Source organism: Microcaecilia unicolor, chromosome 4 (genome assembly GCF_901765095.1).
Source record: "Microcaecilia unicolor chromosome 4, aMicUni1.1, whole genome shotgun sequence".
Lineage (NCBI taxonomy): Eukaryota > Metazoa > Chordata > Amphibia > Gymnophiona > Siphonopidae > Microcaecilia > Microcaecilia unicolor.
Window position 1 is genome coordinate 297,952,309 of NC_044034.1, and position 18,504 is coordinate 297,970,812.

An 18,504-nucleotide genomic window follows, 5' to 3' on the forward strand; every position below is an offset into this window, starting at 1 on the left:
GACCGCTCTACCATATCGAATGCCGCCTTTTCGGCATCAATAGCCAACAGCACCATAGGGAGCTTCTGCTGTTAGGCAGGCTTTACGCTTTAACTGGGGTGCTCAACATTGTCAGCTGTGGTCCTCCCTGGGATAAACCCACATTGGTCTTCATGAATAAGATTCTCAATATAAGCATTCAATATAGTAGCCAGAATAGTGACAAGCAGCTTTACATCAAGATTGAGAAGGGATATGGTTCTGTAGGAACTACAGTTTTGGGTCCTTTCCTGGTTTTGGGTAAAACATTGATCCCAGCCTCCAACATAGAAGGCGCTGATGGGTCCCCCTTCAAAACTTGTTTTGAAAACTAAGGTCAAAAGAGGTGCTATTGGGGTGCTATTAACCCTACAAAGGTTTTATAGAATTTAGCAGATAGGCCATCCAGACCTGGATATTTACCTTATTTTAACCTTTTGATTGCTTGTTGTACTTCCTCCAGTTGAATGTCTTGATCTAGGGAATTTATTCAAGTTATTTATTTATTTATTTTGGGGGGGGGGGGGGGGGGGGTCATCAGATCTAACTGCAGCACGTACCATATGAACAACTTTGTTCCTTCTTTTCCAGAACAATGATAGTGGTGCAAATCCTCATATAGTCCCCCTTTATACTAATAATTTATCTTTCTTTTTTTCTCATTCTTATCGAATGGCACAGATTCTCAGTTAATGTAGGCAATTGAACCTTCTGTACATGGGCCCGCATCTCCTGTACATCCTCTACCCCTCTCTCCAATTTGTACAAATCCCTGTGGGTCTCCCTGATCCTTCCCATGCTCATCCCTGATAGAGACTACATGGGATCTTGCCAACTGAGATTTAAGCTGCTTGGCCAGCAGTTTGCTTGCCCCGTTTCCTTCAAAGTAAATTTGTCTCACAGATTGCATATCATATATTACTTGTTCTGCCCGGAGGTCCTTCAGTTGTCTATGGAGAGACAGCTGCCTCTCCTGATCAGCTTGTTCGAATGCCTCTGATAATGACTCTCAATATAGTGAACATCAGCAAACATTTCCTCTGGTTTTTGAGCCCACTCCTTTTTTTTTTTTTTTTTTTTTCCCGTAGCCCACATGATTAAACACCCTCTGACAGAAGACTTAAGGCTAGCCCAGATAGTACCAACAAGAATATCTGGGGTAATATTCAGTTCCAAAAATTATTTAATACTTTGGTTTAGATCCTGCACCACCTGCTTCTCTTACAAAAGGTGCTCATTTAAATGCCAGAATGTTAGCTTACAGTTCAAACACCCTCCCTTATAGAGGACCCAAATCGGTGCCTGATCGGACCAGACTATTGATTCTGTACCAGCTGATACAGCCCCTGACATTAAGCCATTATCCAGGAAAATATAATCTATGCAGTAAAAATCAGTTATGAGGATTGGGATAGAAAGTATATATTCTAGTATGCTCATGTTTGTGCCTCCAGACATCTTCTTCACTCCCATATTATCTACAAAAGCCTTAAATGTTAATCGGTCTTTCCGTTTGCTACAGTGCTTAGCAGTGGCATCTAGAGAGTGTCCAGGTCATGTTAAAATCACCCCTATGATCCAAAGCCCACTCGCTAGTTCAGGTAGTGCATCAAGGTAGAGTAAAAACTACCCTGATCATTATTTGGTGTGTTTACAGAAACAAGGTTAAAAATGGTCCCTTGAATCTGCGTCCTCATTGCTAAGAATCGCCCTTGTGGGTCTGTAATGGTATCATGTATTATAGGATGTAGGTTATGGGCTAACATACCAACCCCTTGTTTTTTTCTGGGATGAATGTGAGGCAAAGCGCATTATAGAGAAACACCTTGTTTTTAAGAAATTTCACCTCGCTTAAGCAGATGGGTTTCTTGTAGAAAACATAAAGGGCTAGATTTTATATATGGTGCCTTAAAAATCAGCGCTGATAAGAAATACGCTGAGGTGTATTCTATAAACTAAGCCTAAAGTTAGGCATGGTTTACAGAATACACCTAGGGCCCATCCGCTTGACTAAATATAGTCGTGGGCATTTACACCAAGTAAAACTGGGTGTAGTTGCTGGCAACTAAGTTAGCACAGAGCAGGTGTATTCTATAACAGCACGCATAATTTATAGAAATGTCCATGATCTGTCCATTCCACACCAACAGCCAGGCCCCCTTTTTGGCAGTATGCATTAGAATGTACATGCATCATTTTATAGAATATGCTTAGCAAACGCAAGTAAATTCTAATTAAAGCCAATTAGTGTCGATTGGCAATTATTGGTGCTGATTGGCTTAAGTTAATTAAGTTGTGTAATATAGAATACGACCTGAATTGCACATGCAACTCAAGTCACACTATATAGAATCTGAGGGATAGTGTCTGATAGCCTGTTCTTCTCCTTATAAAAGCATTGTCTCTTGTAAGTCTCTTCACATTTAGGGACACGATCTGCAGATGAGCCATGTAGCCATGAAACTATCAGGATAGGCCGACTCAAGTTGAATAAGCAACCCTCCATAGCAATCTATCTCGCCTACAAGGGTAGGGTAACTAAGCCCTGCAAATATCCTCCCCCCCCCCCCCCCCCCCCCCCTCTCCTCCATCCCACATTCCCCCAGTCCCTCCCATCCACCCTCAGGAATGTCCCACCCACCCATTTACCGAGGAACAATGACATAACCCACTCTGACAGGCCCCTATAAAGGAGAGCAAATGAGTCTCCACCCCACCCCCTCTCACAACCTGTTCAAATTACACAAACATATAAAAACATCCCTAGCCAAAAAAAAAATTTTATCATACATCAACAATAAAAATGAAACATTTTGGAATCAAAAAGCAAGTACAGAAGTCCTGCCAATCACAATGCCCCCCACTGGATAGAACAAGGATGACAACAAAGAGAGCAACTGAAACACAACCTCCTCCAAGAATGAAAAAGCACATCTTCAAGAAGGCATATCTTCAAGGAGGCAGGTTTCCTAAGATCCTCATGTCTGCATCAATCTGCCCCTTTCTGAGTTTGCCGTTTGCTGCTTGCACCTATCAGGAAGCAAAGACATTAGGTGCTGGCGCTCCTTGTTGTGCACCCCCCCCCCCACCCCCCCCCCCCCCCCCCCCGTTCTCTGCTGGTAGTGCATGGCCTCCTCTTTTGTGTGTACTTTGTGAAGCTGACCATCCTTGGTGAAAAGGAGCATAAAAGGGAAGAATTGCTGATATCGCACCCCCTCAGACCTCAGAAGTTCAGTAAGGTCCTACAGCTCTGCCTGACACTTAAAGAGTGCTGAGGCTACATGTTGGTATATTGATCTCAGAGGAGTCCCAGATAATGATAGGTTGTTTCCAGACCTTTTTTAGGACAGCTTCTTTCTCTTGTAGTTGTGAAATCGCGTTGTGATATCCTAAGCTGTGTTTGGTCGCAATCTGCACTGGACTTTTATGGGTGCGCACAATTTCAGTTTGGTCGGTATGGAGATTACTGGATCCGCATCATAGGACAACAGTTGGCTGGCTATGTGTTGCATCACCATCTTGCAGTTTGCATACCCTGGAATCTCGGGAATGCCGTGGAACTGAATATGAGAACAGTGAGATCAATTTTGTAGATTTTCTAATTTGTCAGGTAATTCTGACACCTTGGCTCTCGCTTCTCAAAATTGCTTTTTTAATGTTCACAGCACTTCTGAGTGTTCATCCAACTGTGAGTCTACTTCGGCTAAATGAGCTTTTGGATCTTGCCCCTGAGGTCTGCACCCAGTAATGCCAACTCTGACCAGACCACCTTAAAATCGGATTTAATTTCTTTCAACCAGTTTCATTTCCAAGACTGAATTCTGCTCAGATGTCTCACTCTGACCAGGGAATGGATCTGCAGCATCCTCAGTCTCTTCGCCACGCATTCCTGTCTGTGCCATATTTGGGCCACAGTTCCTCTTACCTTGCACTGCCCCAGCATAAGAAAATTTGGAAAGGTCTATTCCATTATTTTTATTTGCCATCCCAGATGATGCCAGACAGCTTGGATACCAGTTTGGTAGTAAATTTTAATAATTACAACTGATGCCAAAGATATCTGGAAGATTCAGGCAGAGAGGTAAGGAGGCAATAACCTAGGCGGCCATTGCTCTTGATGACGTCACTTGCTCCCCACAGCAGTATTTGACTTTTTAAATAACTGTGTTTTGCAGGTCCTGTGCTAACTTTTCTATCATTGCATAGGACTTTCAAAAAATTAACACATTAGCACTTAACTATTTAGGAGGTACTAAGGGCTTGTGAATTTAAGTCCATGTTATCCAGTTAGCAAGTGCTAATCAGAACAAGCTAGCTGGATAATGCTTCCACAACCATTCTCTGCCCAGGGCACACCCACTCCTGAAAAAATGACAAAATTAATGCACATGTGCCGGGGGGGGGGGGGGGGGGTGGTGGTACGCTAACTGCGTTAGGGCTTAACACCCTTTAATAAAAGAGCCACTGAGTTCATAAAGTTCAAGCTTATCACTTTTGCATACTTTATACCCTAGTATATTCGCTTCCAGTTCTCAAAGGCTGCTCATGGATTATATTTCAGAGTATCTGTAATGAATGTGCATGAGAGATTTGCATGCTTACAACCTCTGTTGTTTGCAAATCTCTTATATGCATATTCATTAGGGATCTCTTAAGGGCTGCCAACAGGTCTCAAGCACTGGGTATGAAAACCTGGGCTTCAGACAAAAGACTTATGAGGTCATGAAAGATTTCTTCTTAATATCTTTGCCTGCAGATTGTTGTTATGTAAGCAACTTGTACTGTGGACCTGTAAATAGCTAATCTAGAGTAATTTATCAGTGGGTAATATTCTGCAATCTGATGAGTTTTTGAGAATTGTATCAGGTTTTTGTTGGGGTTGCCCAGTAGTTCTTATATTAAAAAAAAAAAAGGTTTTGGTAGATGAAGTTAGTAGCCGGAAGTTATTACAGATTTTTGTTTTGGTAGCCTTGCCCTGCCTTGTAGAGTGAAAGGGAACATAAAAAGTGACCAGGGATACTAAAGTTTGCACACAGCCCTATTACAGGTATTAGTCTTTATCAGAAGAGCTTATGTAAAAAGGGACTGGTCTTACCACTGTGGCCTAATGAAATCCTGTTGATGAAATGAAAACATTACCTAATTTCTTTATGAAACTGAAGTAGTGTCTTTACCCTTCTACAGTGTCACATCTTTGTTTTATTTTTACATTTCTATCATGCCTTTTAACTGCTTATAGATTGCTCAGCATGGCTTCTAGAAATTAATAAAATGCAATTCATAATACAAAATAAAATCCTAATATTCAGAGTCACTAGTGCAGAAGCAAGAGTTAAATGAGAAGGAAGGATCAGAATTTTACAGTGTCTTTCCAGCTGGTGCTCATTATTCTTATGGATTGATTTGCGAGTAATGCCTAGGTTATTTTTCTCTTGTATGTGGTAGGACTCTTCTGTAATATTCATACATTTACACATTCCAAGTTAATTTATATGGTGAACATGAGCAGCAGATGTAATAAACTCTATACATTTCTCATATCTTCACAACCTTTTCAGACTACTTTCAGGCATAGTGTGGCATCTCTTTTGTCATCTCTAGATCTGTCTCTAGTTTCTTTCATCTCTATTTTTTTTAAAGACAGATTTCTCCAAATATATGGTTTTATGCTTCTGGTTTTCTCTGTCTTTCTGTTATCTAATAAACCAGTTTTATGTTTAGTATACTGTTCTAAGCTGGATATGACCCGAGATCTGCAAAACACATAATTTTAGAAGGAAACTAAAAAGAATAAATCAATTTAATCAATTTGGCTTGTTGTTTTATTTGTATGTTTTCAGAGCTTTTGAATTGACCTGTAACTCTGTCTTCTAACCAAGAGATTCTCAACAGAGTACTGAAGACACACCAGGCTGGTTGTTCATGATATCCACAATAAGTATTCATGAGTTAAATGTCATACAGAAAAGTACTATACAGCAATACTTCCCAATAAAAACCCAAAAGGAAAATAATTATACTAGTATACCTCAAAAAGCATGCGGTAAAGTTATAAAATGAGACAAAAACCACAACTGTGGAAGAAGAACCTAAACTTTGAGAGATGATCTTTATATTCATCTGATATCCCTAGTACCTTAAGAAGTTTTAATTAAACAAATCTGTAATACTAAGATGCAGACAGAAGTCCAGCAGCGAGAGGGGTGCTATTCAGTCTTTTGCATTGAGTGCCACATGTATGATTATCTCCCAGTTGGTGAGAGGTGTTGTATGTGTGCTCTCGATGTAAAGAGCTCCTAACTCTCAGAACAAGTCTGTCCTCTTGAGGGTAGAGTAGCAGACTTGGGGGAGTTGAGGGAGACAGAGAGGTACATAGACGAGGCCTACAGGGACATTGCAAAGTCTCATCTCCAGTCTGGCAGCCCCTGTGCTTCCTTGGAGGAGGGAGGTCTTCTAAACGGAGAGCATCACCGAGATGCAGCTGGAAGTAATCTTGTAGCCAGGACCAGCCCACCAAAGGATGCAATATCCTCACACACTGAGGATGTGTCTCTAGGAGCTTCTGGCCAGGAGGGAAGGGTTGGGACTGCTGTTGTAGTTAGTGATTCGATATTAGGCATGTAGATAGCTAGGTGGCTGGTGACGTGAGGATTGCCTTCTCACTTGCCTGCCTGGTGCTAAGTGGTGGACCTCACATATCACCTAGATAGGATTTTAGATGGTGCTGGGGAGGAGCCGGCTGTCTGGTACATGTGGGTACCAGTGGCATAGGAAAATGTGGGAGACAGGTTCTTGAAGCCAAATTAGGCTCTTAGCTCAAATCCAGAACCCCTAGGGTTAGCATTTTCTGAAGTGCTCCCCATTCCACGCGCAGGGCCCCAAGCGACAGGCAGATCTCCGGAGTCTCAATGCGTGGATGAGGGTTTTAAATTTGTAAGGAACTGGGCAACATTCTGGGGAAGGAGGAGCCTATTCCAGAATGATGGGCTCCCCTTAACCAGGGTGGGACCAGGCTGCTGGCATCAGCATTTAAAGGAGAGAGAGCAGCTTTTAAACTAGAACCTGGGGGAAGGCCAGCAGTCGTTCAAAGCGCATGGTTTGGAACCAAAGTGTCTTTCAAGATATCACCAAAACAGGGAAGATAGGGTATCCCGATAACAAAGTTGCAATAGAGACCATAGTAGACAAAAGATTGCAAATTAACAGTCACCTGCTGAGCAATATGTAAATAGGAACAAGAAGCATAGTTTGAATTGTCTATATACCAAATGCCAGAAACCTAAGAAATAAGATGAGAGAGTTAGAATATATTACACTATCCTGTTAACCGGAAATGGCAACCGCCATTACGGCAAATGTAAACCGCATTGAGCCTGCAAATAGGTGGGAAAATGTGGGATACAAATGCTACAATAAAAATAAGTGAAAAATTAGATATAATAGACATTTCTGAGACCTGGTGGAAGGAGGACAATAGTGGACACTGTCATACCAGGGTACAAATTATATTGTAGTGATAGGATGGATTGAATTGGTAGAGGGGTAGGATTGTATGTTAAGGAGGGCCTTGAATCAAATAGATTGAAAATTCTGCAGGAAACAAAACACATCTTGGTATCCCTATGGATTGAAATTCCATGTGTAAAGGGGAAAAAGGATAGTGATAGAGTGTCCTACCATCCACCTGTCCAGATATGAACAGACGGATGTAGAACTGTTATCAGAAATTATGGAGGCTAACAAACTGGGAATGGGACTTTTATACACCTTTAATTGGTTTACATAGTGGGAATTGAACCCAGGATTGAAGTCCACTGCACTATAACCACTCCTCCTGCATTGTTTGGTTTGGCTTTTCAACTGGATTAGAGAATGACACAGGGACGGTGCAGGAACAAACTTTGTCTCTGTGTCATTCTCTATTTTGAAGCCTGCTAATGAATTGGATCATATGTTTGAGTGATACAGATGATGTTTTCATATTTTTGGAAAAATAGGCTGGCCACAATTGGTAAAATTTGCACGGGGGATCCTGTACATTCCTGCTAACAGCACATCTTCTGAGAAGACATTTCTATTGCGAGAATGACTGTGGAAGGCAGGAGAGCTAGACTGAATCCTGAGCTTGTTGATGACTTATTATTCATCCATAGATTTAAAAATCATAACAGTGCTTCATAGGGCATATTTCTCCCCTGCTAGGACATTCAGAGCGGGGGGGATTGGGAACAGAACTTGCCGGGGCAGGGATGGAGACAGAACCCGCGAAGAATGGGGTGGGGATGAGGACAAACTTTGTCCTTGTATCATTCTCTAGACTGGACATAATACAGAAACTTTGTTTTTATTGACATTTGATGTACTTAAGAAAGGAATGGATAACAATGTCCTGTTCTGTTTTGTATCACTTCATTTATCGTTCAGCATTTGGTACTGTGACCCATAATATTTTATTGCAGCGTCTTTGGAATATGGGTATGAGGGGGAAAGTTCATGGTTTTCCTCCTATTTGAAGAATTAATTGTAAAATGGGCTAAGTGTCTGAGATTACCAGTTGGGTATAGGGGTGCCACATGGGTCTGCTTTGTCAGCCATGCTATTTAATGTCTTGATGGATTTGAATTTAGAATTCAGAATATATGCTGATAATGATCAACTTAAAGCAGCCTCAAAGCGGCTTACAATGACCTGAGGAGGAAACACTTACAATGACAGTAGAGAGTGTAGAAGGATCAGAGGAAGAAGGGAAGGGAAAATGCACTGAAAGGCTTTCGCCAGATCAGAGGAGATACAAGTACAATGAAATCAGAAATTAATTAGATAGAAACAGAGAAAAATAGACAATAAGGAAAGGGAAAAATGTCCAAAAATGGTCCATAAATATGTGGTAGGAAGGACTTCAGGTGATATTTTGAGGCAATGTGTAGGCTGAACCCCTTTTTTCTGCCTGCGCCAGTCTCTGATGATAGAGAAGGTTTTGATTCAGTTGGATTGAAACAGGGGCAACTGGCCACCCAATGTGGCAGGATGAGATGAAAGCGACCCGAACAGGCCAAGTCGAAAAAGCAAGCTGCAGAAGAAGTTGAAAACTGCTCCTCAACCGTCCGCTCCAGCTCCTCAGACAATGGATGCAGCTACCAGGCGACGCAGTTCTAGGAGTCCAGATTGTTTTAATAAACTTTTGCTGTGAACTTTTTTAGTCCAGTAGAAGTTTCTTTGGCATCATCTTTTTATTGTCTCCTTTGCTGTTACTTTGCTCTTCAGTGAGGAAATTCTGTTTCCTGATGGGTTCATCTTAACTATTGTTGTAATCTGCCTGGGGAACCCTGGTGTATAAGGTAATAGATATATTGAAATTAAATGGAAGTAGAATTAAACTCTCCTTGCATTGGGGCACATGGAATCACATCCTTCATCTGTTTTGTAGACGTTTACCTTTTAGATACACAAATGGATTATTCTGTTTTTTAACGTGTTTCTGCTGCTGGACAAATTATAGTTGCAAGACGCAGTTGTCTGAAACTAGCCAAAGTGGACAAAATGAATTTTTCTTAATAAAACTGGAAGATGTAGGACTTGGGCCAAACTTCACTTTTCACATGATATAACACAGCATGGCGTGCTCACATTAAAATTTGCCTTTGTTCAATTGCTGCTGCCTGTTTTTTTGTTTACTCTTTGTGTTATTATATTAGCATGTGGGCCTCACTATTTTAATCTAATTAAATTGAATCAAACAAACCAATTTAAAAAAATCATATCTAATCGAAAAGTTTTTGACTGAATCGAACAGCAATAGTGGGAAAGTAACCTGTAGTACTATTGGCCAGATACTTTCAAAGTTGGTGCTCTGGGCTCTGATTGGCCCTGGAGTTCATATCCAGGCCAGGAGGTACAGGATTTTCCTCAGTCTCCGCCAGAGAGTGGAGAGAGAATCTCTTCCCTGAGGCCCTGTTCAGAATTGTGAGCAGTATTTTCCTGAAATTCCTCGGGTACTATTCAGGTAGTAGAAAAGTGTATAGTTTAATATTGTTGCTATACTACATCTTTTTCAACCATCCACTGTTCTAATTTCCTGATAATAAACAAAGCTAGTTTATTAGCTCTGATATCTTGGACTGACTAAGAATTCTGGTGGTTTGTGTTTTGGGTCTGTGAGTGCTTTCTAGGAACTGTGTGGACCCCCTGCAGTGTGGCACCAGTGAATAACTTCAGCGTGGAAGACTTGCCCAGAGGGCAAGCAGGACCCAGTCAGTGGGAGGAGAGTGCCAGTGTAGAGCACGTGCGGGCCTGAACAGTGCTGGGGACAGGACACCTCCAGGGTTAGCCCCAGGTGGGTGCTAGGTGTTTCATGACATATATATTTTGGAATATTGGTTGTTTATAATCCTCCTCCTTGGCATATTTTTGTATGCTGTTAAAATATATAAAGTACAATTAAAAATACACCTAATAATGTCTCGGTATTATATATGGAGAGTTAATGATTTAAAGAGCTTACCCTGCATGTTAGAGCTGCCCTTGGACCCTGCCTGAAAGTTGAAACAATGAGAAGAGGACTGCCCAGTCCCAACCATGAAAAGAAAGGTCCAGGCCTGCTTCCGCTATGTATGCTGCTGTTAGCTCTGTCAGTCCTGACTTCCTTTTTCCAACAGGGTGAGACCAACAGAGCCTGCACCAACATGCATAGAGACAGCGGTTTGCACACCTCTTCTTTTTTGTTTTTTTTTATCAGTTCAGTGACAGAAGTGCTGGTAGGGAAGGGGGACACAGGATAGAAATTTGTACAAGATAGGGAATAAGAGGAAGGGATATAGAAGGGCTGGGGTGAGGGAAAGAGATAAAAGAAGAAAAGAGATTAAAAAAAAGATAGAAATTGAAAACTGGATACTAAGAATGAATGAAATCTGAGTGGACAGAGGCAGAAAAAAAATAGGAAGAAGGCTGAAATAGATCAATGTTGGAAGTAAAGAAGACAGGAGGAGAAAATTTACAAATGGACTGGGCACCTTGCCAAGAGTTAAGGCAGAGGACAGTGGAAGTCAGACACTGAGACAACACAAGTATAGACATACCAAATCACATGCTTAATGCTTTCTTCACATGCAGTGGCCTAGGTGGTTAGGGTGGTGGACTGGGTCCATTCCCACTTCAGGCACAGGCGGCTCCTTGTGACTCTGGGCAAGTCACGTAACCTCCATTGCCCCATGTAAGCCGCATTGAGCCTGCCATGAGTGGGAAAGTGCGGGGTACAAATGTAACAAAAAAATAAAATAACTGCTCCCTATACCCTTGTCTGGCATCTTTCTCCCTTCCTCTGCCCCCAGGCCCAACAACTTTGGCTTTGTGCAAGGAGTTTTGATAACAGGAGATGGCATGATGTCACAAGACTGAAGCTGGTCTCCACCCAAGGAGCTTTTAATTGTTCTCAATGCAGCTGCTGCCATCTTGACACACCCAAAACAATTAAATGATAGGGTGACAAGCTCTGCCTACTGGCTTCAGCCCACATAATGGGCCAGATAAGCTCATGCTGTCTCCTGTTATCAACTCATTTGGCTGGCAGAGTTGACATGCTACCTCCAGGCAGTGCAGGCTACTTCCCTTTGCCACATCCTGCCTCCTCTGACAACTTTCTCTTTCTGGTTGATGGGAGGTGGCTGAGGGGAGGGGCTTGTGCTGACCAGAGACAGCATGTCTTCAATGCTGCCAGGGCAAGAGAGAAGTGATACTGGATTGGGAGGGGGAAGAGATGTTGGGACTTTCAGGAGAAAGAGAGAGAGATGCTGGACCCATGGGGGGAGTGAGATAGTAGAAGAGGTGCCAGGTTTTGTGGGGGAAGGAACAAGAGAAGAGATGGACACTTGCTGACCCTCAGGGAGAGAGGGAAAGAAGGAGAGGAGATGTCAGGACTTAGGGAAGGTAGAAAAGGAGTGATGCTGGACTGGTGGGGGGGGGGGGGAACAGGAGGCAGAGAAGTGAGACGCACTTGCTAGACAAACCCTCCAGGAGGGGAATAGAGAAGGAGGAACATGAGAATAGCCATACTGAGCCAGACCAATGGTCTATTTAGCCCAGCATCCTGCTTCCAACACTGGCTAATCCAGGTCACAAGTACCTGACAGAATCCCAAAGGAGTAGCAAGATTCCATGCTACCAGATCCCAGGGATAAGTAGTGTTTTCCTCATGTCTCTCAATAATAGATTATAGGCTCTTCCTCAGAGAACTTGTTCAAACCTTTTAAAAACCCAGACACCAATAGCTGTACAATGTCTTCTGGCAATGAGTTCCAGATCTAACTATTTTGTTAGTGACAAAATATTTTCTCTTATTTGTTTTTAAAACTATTACTGTGTAACTACTTTCTACTTTTTGAAAGAGTAAGCAATCAATTCATATGTACCTGTTCTACTCCACTCAGGATTTTGAAGACTTCTATTATATTCCCCCCTTCTGCCATCTCTTCCCCAAGCTGAAAAGTCCTAACCTCTTAAGCCTTTCCTCATATGAGAGCAGTTCAATCCCCTTAATAATTTTGGTCTTAAACCTCTCGGGTTTTTTTTTTTTTTTGAGATATGGAAACTAGAATTGCACATGGATTCAAGGTGAGGTTGCACCATGGAGGAATATAGAAGCATCTTTCCTAGCTTTTTGTATGATTTTGTAGCCATTGCCACACCCTATGCAGAAGATTTCAACATATTGTCAGTGGATGACACCTAGGGCCATGTTTACTAAGGTGCGCTAGTGTTTTTAGTGTGCACTAATGCTAGAGACACCCATATATTCCTATGGTGTCTCTAGTGTTAGTGCGCACTAAAATGTTAGCAAGCTATAGCATGACTTAGTAAACAGGGCCTCTAGATCTTTTCTTGGCAATGACTCCTAATGTGGAATCTAGCATCAGGTAACTATGATTTGGGTTATTCTTTTCAATATACATTACTTTGCATTTGCTCACATTAAATTTCATCTGCAATTTGGATACCCAGTCTTCCAATCTCCTATGTTCCTCCTGCAATTTTTCACAGTCCACATGTGATTTAACAACTTTTAATAGTTTTGCGTCATCTGCAACTTTAGTCACCTCACTCATTCCCATTTCCAGATCATTTATAAAGTGTTAAATAGCAGTGGTCCCAATACAGCTCTCTGGGACACTCCCTATTCACCTTCCTCTATTGAGAGAAGTGCTACTACTACTACTACTACTATTTAGCATTTCTATAGCGCTACAAGGCATACGCAGCGCTGCACAAACATAGAAGAAAGACAGTCCCTGCTCAAAGAGCTTACAGTCTAATAGACAAAAATAAAGTAAGCAAATCAAATCAATTAATGTGAACGGGAAGGAAGAGAGGAGGGTAGGTGGAGGCGAGTGGTTACGAGTCAAAAGCAATGTTAAAGAGGTGGGCTTTCAGTCTAGATTTAAAGGTGGCCAAGGATGGGGCAAGACGTAGGGGCTCAGGAAGTTTATTCCAGGCGTAGGGTGCAGCGAGACAGAAGGCGCGAAGTCTGGAGTTGGCAGTAGTGGAGAAGGGAACAGATAAGAAGGATTTATCCATGGAGCGGAGTGCACGGGAAGGGTGTAGGGAAGGACGAGTGTGGAGAGATACTGGGGAGCAGCAGAGTGAATACATTTATAGGTTAGTAGAAGAAGTTTGAACAGGATGCGAAAACGGATAGGGAGCCAGTGAAGGGTCTTGAGGAGAGGGTAGTATGAGTAAAGCGACCCTGGCGGAAGATGAGACGGGCAGCAGAGTTTTGAACCGACTGGGAGGGGAGAGGTGACTAAGTGGGAGGCCAGCAAGAAGCAGATTGCAGTAGTCTAAACGAGAGGTGACAAGGGTGTGGATGAGGGTTTGGTAGAGTGCTCGGAAAGAAAGGGGCGGATTTTACGGATGTTGTAAAGAAAAAAACGACAGGTCTTGGCGGTCTGCTGGATATGAGCAGAGAAGGAGAGAGAAGAGTCAAAGATGACCCCAAGGTTTCGAGCTGAGGAGTCAGGGAGAATGAGAGAGCCATCAACAGAAATAGAAAACGGGGGGAACGGGGAGGTGGGTTTGGGGGGGGAAATGAGAAGCTCGGTTTTGGTCATATTTAATTTCAGGTGGCGTTGAGACATCCAGGCAGCAATGTCAGACAAGCATGCTGAAACTTTGGTTTGGATGCAAGGTGAGATATCAGGGGTAGAAAGGTAGATTTGGGAGTCATCAGCATAGAGATGGTAGGAAAAGCCATGGGATGAGATTAATGAACCAAGGGAAGAAGTGTAGATAGAAAAGAGGAGGGGACCAAGAACAGAACCCTGAGGTACGCCGACAGGCAGAGGGATAGAAGTAGAAGAGGATCCACCAGAGTGAACACTAAAGGTGCGGAGGGAGAGGTAGGAAGAGAACCAGGAAAGGACAGAGCCCTGGAATCCAAGTGAGGACAGGGTATCGAGAAGTATGTTGTGATCGACAGTGTCAAAAGCAGCGGAAAGATCAAGAAGAATGAGGATGGAATATTGACCTCTGGATTTAGCCAGTAATAGGTCATTGGAGACTTTAGTAAGCGCAGTTTCGGTTGAGTGGAGAGGGCGAAAACTGATTGTAATGGGTCAAGAATAGCATGTGAGGAGAGAAAATCAAGACAGCGGCGGTGAACAGCACGCTCAGTAATTTGGAGAGAAAAGGAAGGGGGATTTGGGTCGGTAATTAGAGGGACAAGTAGGGTCAAGTGAAGGCTTCTTAAGGAGAGGTGTGACCACAATCATGTTTAAAGGCAGCAGGGACAGTCGCAGTGGAAAGTGAGAGGTTGAGAATGTGACAGATAAAAGGAATAAGAGTAGGAGAGATGGCATTAAGAAGGTGGGTGGAATGGGATCAGAGGAACAGGTGGTACATTTTGAGGAAGAAAGGAGAAGTGTAGTTTCCTAAATAGTAACTTCAGGAAAGGAGGAAAGGGAATGAGGGGAAGGAGAGAGAGGGGAACGGACTAGTGGAGGGAGAGCTGGTGAGGTAGAGAAAGCAAGGTTTATCTTTTGAACCTTGTTGTGAAAGAATTCAGCAAGGGTCTGAGGAGATAATGAAGGGGGGGTTGGGGGAGGGGGCACCTTGAGGAGAGAGTTCAATGTGGTGAAGAGAAGTCGAGGATTAGAGCCAGAGAGTTGGTCAGTTGGATATAATAATCCTGTTTGGCACGTAAAGAGCAGATTGGAAGGAGGTCAGCATGAACTTAAAGTGTAAGAAATCAGCAAGGGCCCGAGATTTCCGCCAGAGGCGTTCGGCGGAGCGGGTACAGGAAGTAGGTAGCGGATATTAGAAGTCAGCCAAGGTTGGGGTTTTGTACGCCTTACAGGGCGGGTCATCAAAGGTGCAAGAGTGTCTAAGGCAGAGGATAGAGTATTGTTGTAAGAAGAAACAGCCTCGTTGACAGACAGAAGTGATCATTTAATCTTACCCACTGTTTTCTATCTTTTAACCATTCCCAATCCATAACAGAACATTGTTTCCAATCCCATGGCTTTTTAATTTTCTCAGAAATGTCTCATGTCAAAAGCTTTCTGAAAATGTAGATACACTACATCAACCATCTTTCTTTTTCCATTCCTTCAAATAAATTAAGCAAACTGGTGAGATAGGATTTCCTCTGTTGCATTACACTGTTTGTTGATGTGCTAATGGTTTCTATCATTTTGTCTGGTCCTGACATCAGGCTTATCCGTGTGTAATGGAATCCTTTTTAAAAATTGATATTGGCCACCTGCCAATCTTCAGGTATCATGGCCGATTTTAATGACAGGTGACAGATCACTAATAGCAGATCTGCAATTTAATGTTTGAATTCTTTCGGTACGGGGGGATATACCATCTGGTTCAGGTGACTTACAACTCTTTAACTTGTCAGTTTGGGTCAGTACATCTGCTGTCTTATTTTGCACTGTATAGGAGGAAATATGTTTCTGTTTTCCTTGTATTGTGCTGCATGCAGAGTCTAGCTTCTTAGGATTTCAGGTTAATTTTGCCTGTAGAGGGGCCGTCTCTGTTTTGTATGTGTGTCTGAATAGGGATTTGTTAGGTTCTGAGATTTTGATAACATTGTTTTCAGATTTTTACTAATTTTCTTCTAATTTCTGGTCTGTCAGCTAATTTGGTTTGTGTCATTTTAGGTATACCGGAGCTGTAAACCTTACAGAAGTCATAATGAAAAAAAATCACGTTATTTTTCTTCTCCTAAACTGGTGTAATATTTTCAATGATGCCTATTTATATGTGCCATGGCTGGTAAAAGGGGTGTGTACCATAGGGATGGAGCCATAATGACCCTGCCCCAAAGGTTACCCATCATAAGTACTGGTACCTTTTTTTCCTACAAAAAAAGCACTGAATAAGACAAGCAATAATTCCATTCAGCTAGTCCTTCAGTGCCTCTTTTCACTGCTTGACGATCTAATGGTACCACTGTTTCCCTCAAAGGCTTCTGCTTCTGATATACCTAAAAAGATATGACTATGAGTTTGTGCTTCTGTAGCAAGTTTCTCTTCAAATTCTTTTACCCTTCATCAATGCTTTGCATCTAACTTGCCAGTGCTTTTGCTGCTTCTTATCTTCATTACTCAGATCCTTTTTCCATTTTTAAGTTATTCTTTTGATTCTAATAACCTCTTTCACTTCACCTTTTAACCATGGTGGCTGTCATTTGATCTTCTTTCCACCTTTTTAATACATGTAATACATCTGGTCTGGGCTTCCAGGTGGTATTTTTAAACAACATGCTGTGAAGGACTGATTGTTTAATACTGGATATTCCCTCCTGATGCAGTAGTGAAACAGGGGATCCCACTGTCGGGGATTGGTCAAGGTTCTTGGATCTGGGATATGACGGAAATGAATGGCTCTTCGGTGGAACAGGGCCATAGGCTACTTTTCCACAGTATTGGTAGTATTTAAAAGTATTTTCAGTCCGCTTTTGGACATATATTTGGTGATAACCTGTGACTTAATTTTTGCAATATTTGGTGTAAATTTTGGGATCTCTACACTCTCTGGTTTTTTGGGGGGTTTTTTTGCTACAGTGTTTTCTCCCGTCTTGGGAGTTTTTTATACTGTGGTTGGTGTCGGTTGGGGTAGAGGAGCTTATAATGAGGAGTTTGCTAAAGGGTTTAGCCATTAATGAAGACACCTTAAACTCATGAGGCTCCACTTGTTTAAATATATAATCTCAAGTTCATTAGGAACGTATCTGCAATTCTGAGGTCCAGAGTTTATACAGATTGAACAGGAGCTTGTTAAGTGAAGTTTCTATTATGTAGCTCTTGTATCTCTATAGGGAAATTTTTAAACAACATCCATGCCTGATTTCAAGTTCTAACCCTTGCGGCTGCTCCTTTTAGATATTTCTTTTTTAACCATTTTCATCATTTTATCATAGTTGCTCTTTCAAAAGTAACATACTGCTACAGTAGATTCTCCTTGATGTCTTCACCAGGTTTGAAGGTCTTATAATTCACTATAGTTCAGAGGTGTAAGACCAAGGGATACTTGTCAACAAGTTAAAAGAAAACCACTGTTTATAGATCCTTGGTAGTCAGCAGTCAGTATCAAGAACATTGCCTCATTCATGACTTTGTCTAGGAATAAGTTATGAACAAAAAAAGAACAAAGTCAGAAATTTACAAACTTAAAATACCATGTCCTCTCAGGCAGGCACTTGCTCTATCCATTCCAGCTGCCTACACGTGGGGGTATAATTGAACGCGAACGCCCATCTCCATGGGCGTCTATGTCCGAGAACGGGTACGTGAAGGGCGGGACAGACCATATTTTCAAAAAAAAATGGGTGTCTAGCTTTTTTTTCGATAATACGGTTTGTGCCTGGCAAATGCATCGGATTGTGCGGATTTGAGCTGGGCGGTTTCATTTTTCAGCGATAATGGAAACCGAAGGCGCCCAGCTCAAAAATGAACAAATCCAAGGCATTGGGTCATGGGAGGGGCCAGGATTCGTAGTGCACTGGTCCCCCTCACATGCCAGGACACCAACCGGGCACCTTAGTGGGCACTTGTAACAATTAAAAAAAAAAAGTTAAATACCTCCCACGTCCATAGCTCCCATCCCTTGGGTGCTGAGCCCTCAAATCCCCTCCCAAAACCCACTGCCCACAACTCTACACCATTACCATAGCCCTTATGGCTGAAGGGGGGGCACCTTCATGTGGGTACAGTGGGTATTGGGGGCGGTTTGAAGGGCTCCATTTACCACCACAAGTGTAACAGGTAGGGGGGATGGGCTTGGGTCCACCTGCCTGAAGTCCACTGCACCCACTAACAACTGCTCCAGGGACTTGCATACTGCTGTGATGAGCTGAGTATGGCATTTGAGGCTGGCATACAGGCTAGAAAAAAAAGTTGTTAAAGTTGTTTTTTTATGGTGGGAGGGGGTTAGTGACCACTGGGGGAGTCAGGGGTGGTCATTCCCGATTCCCTCCGGTGGTCATCTGGT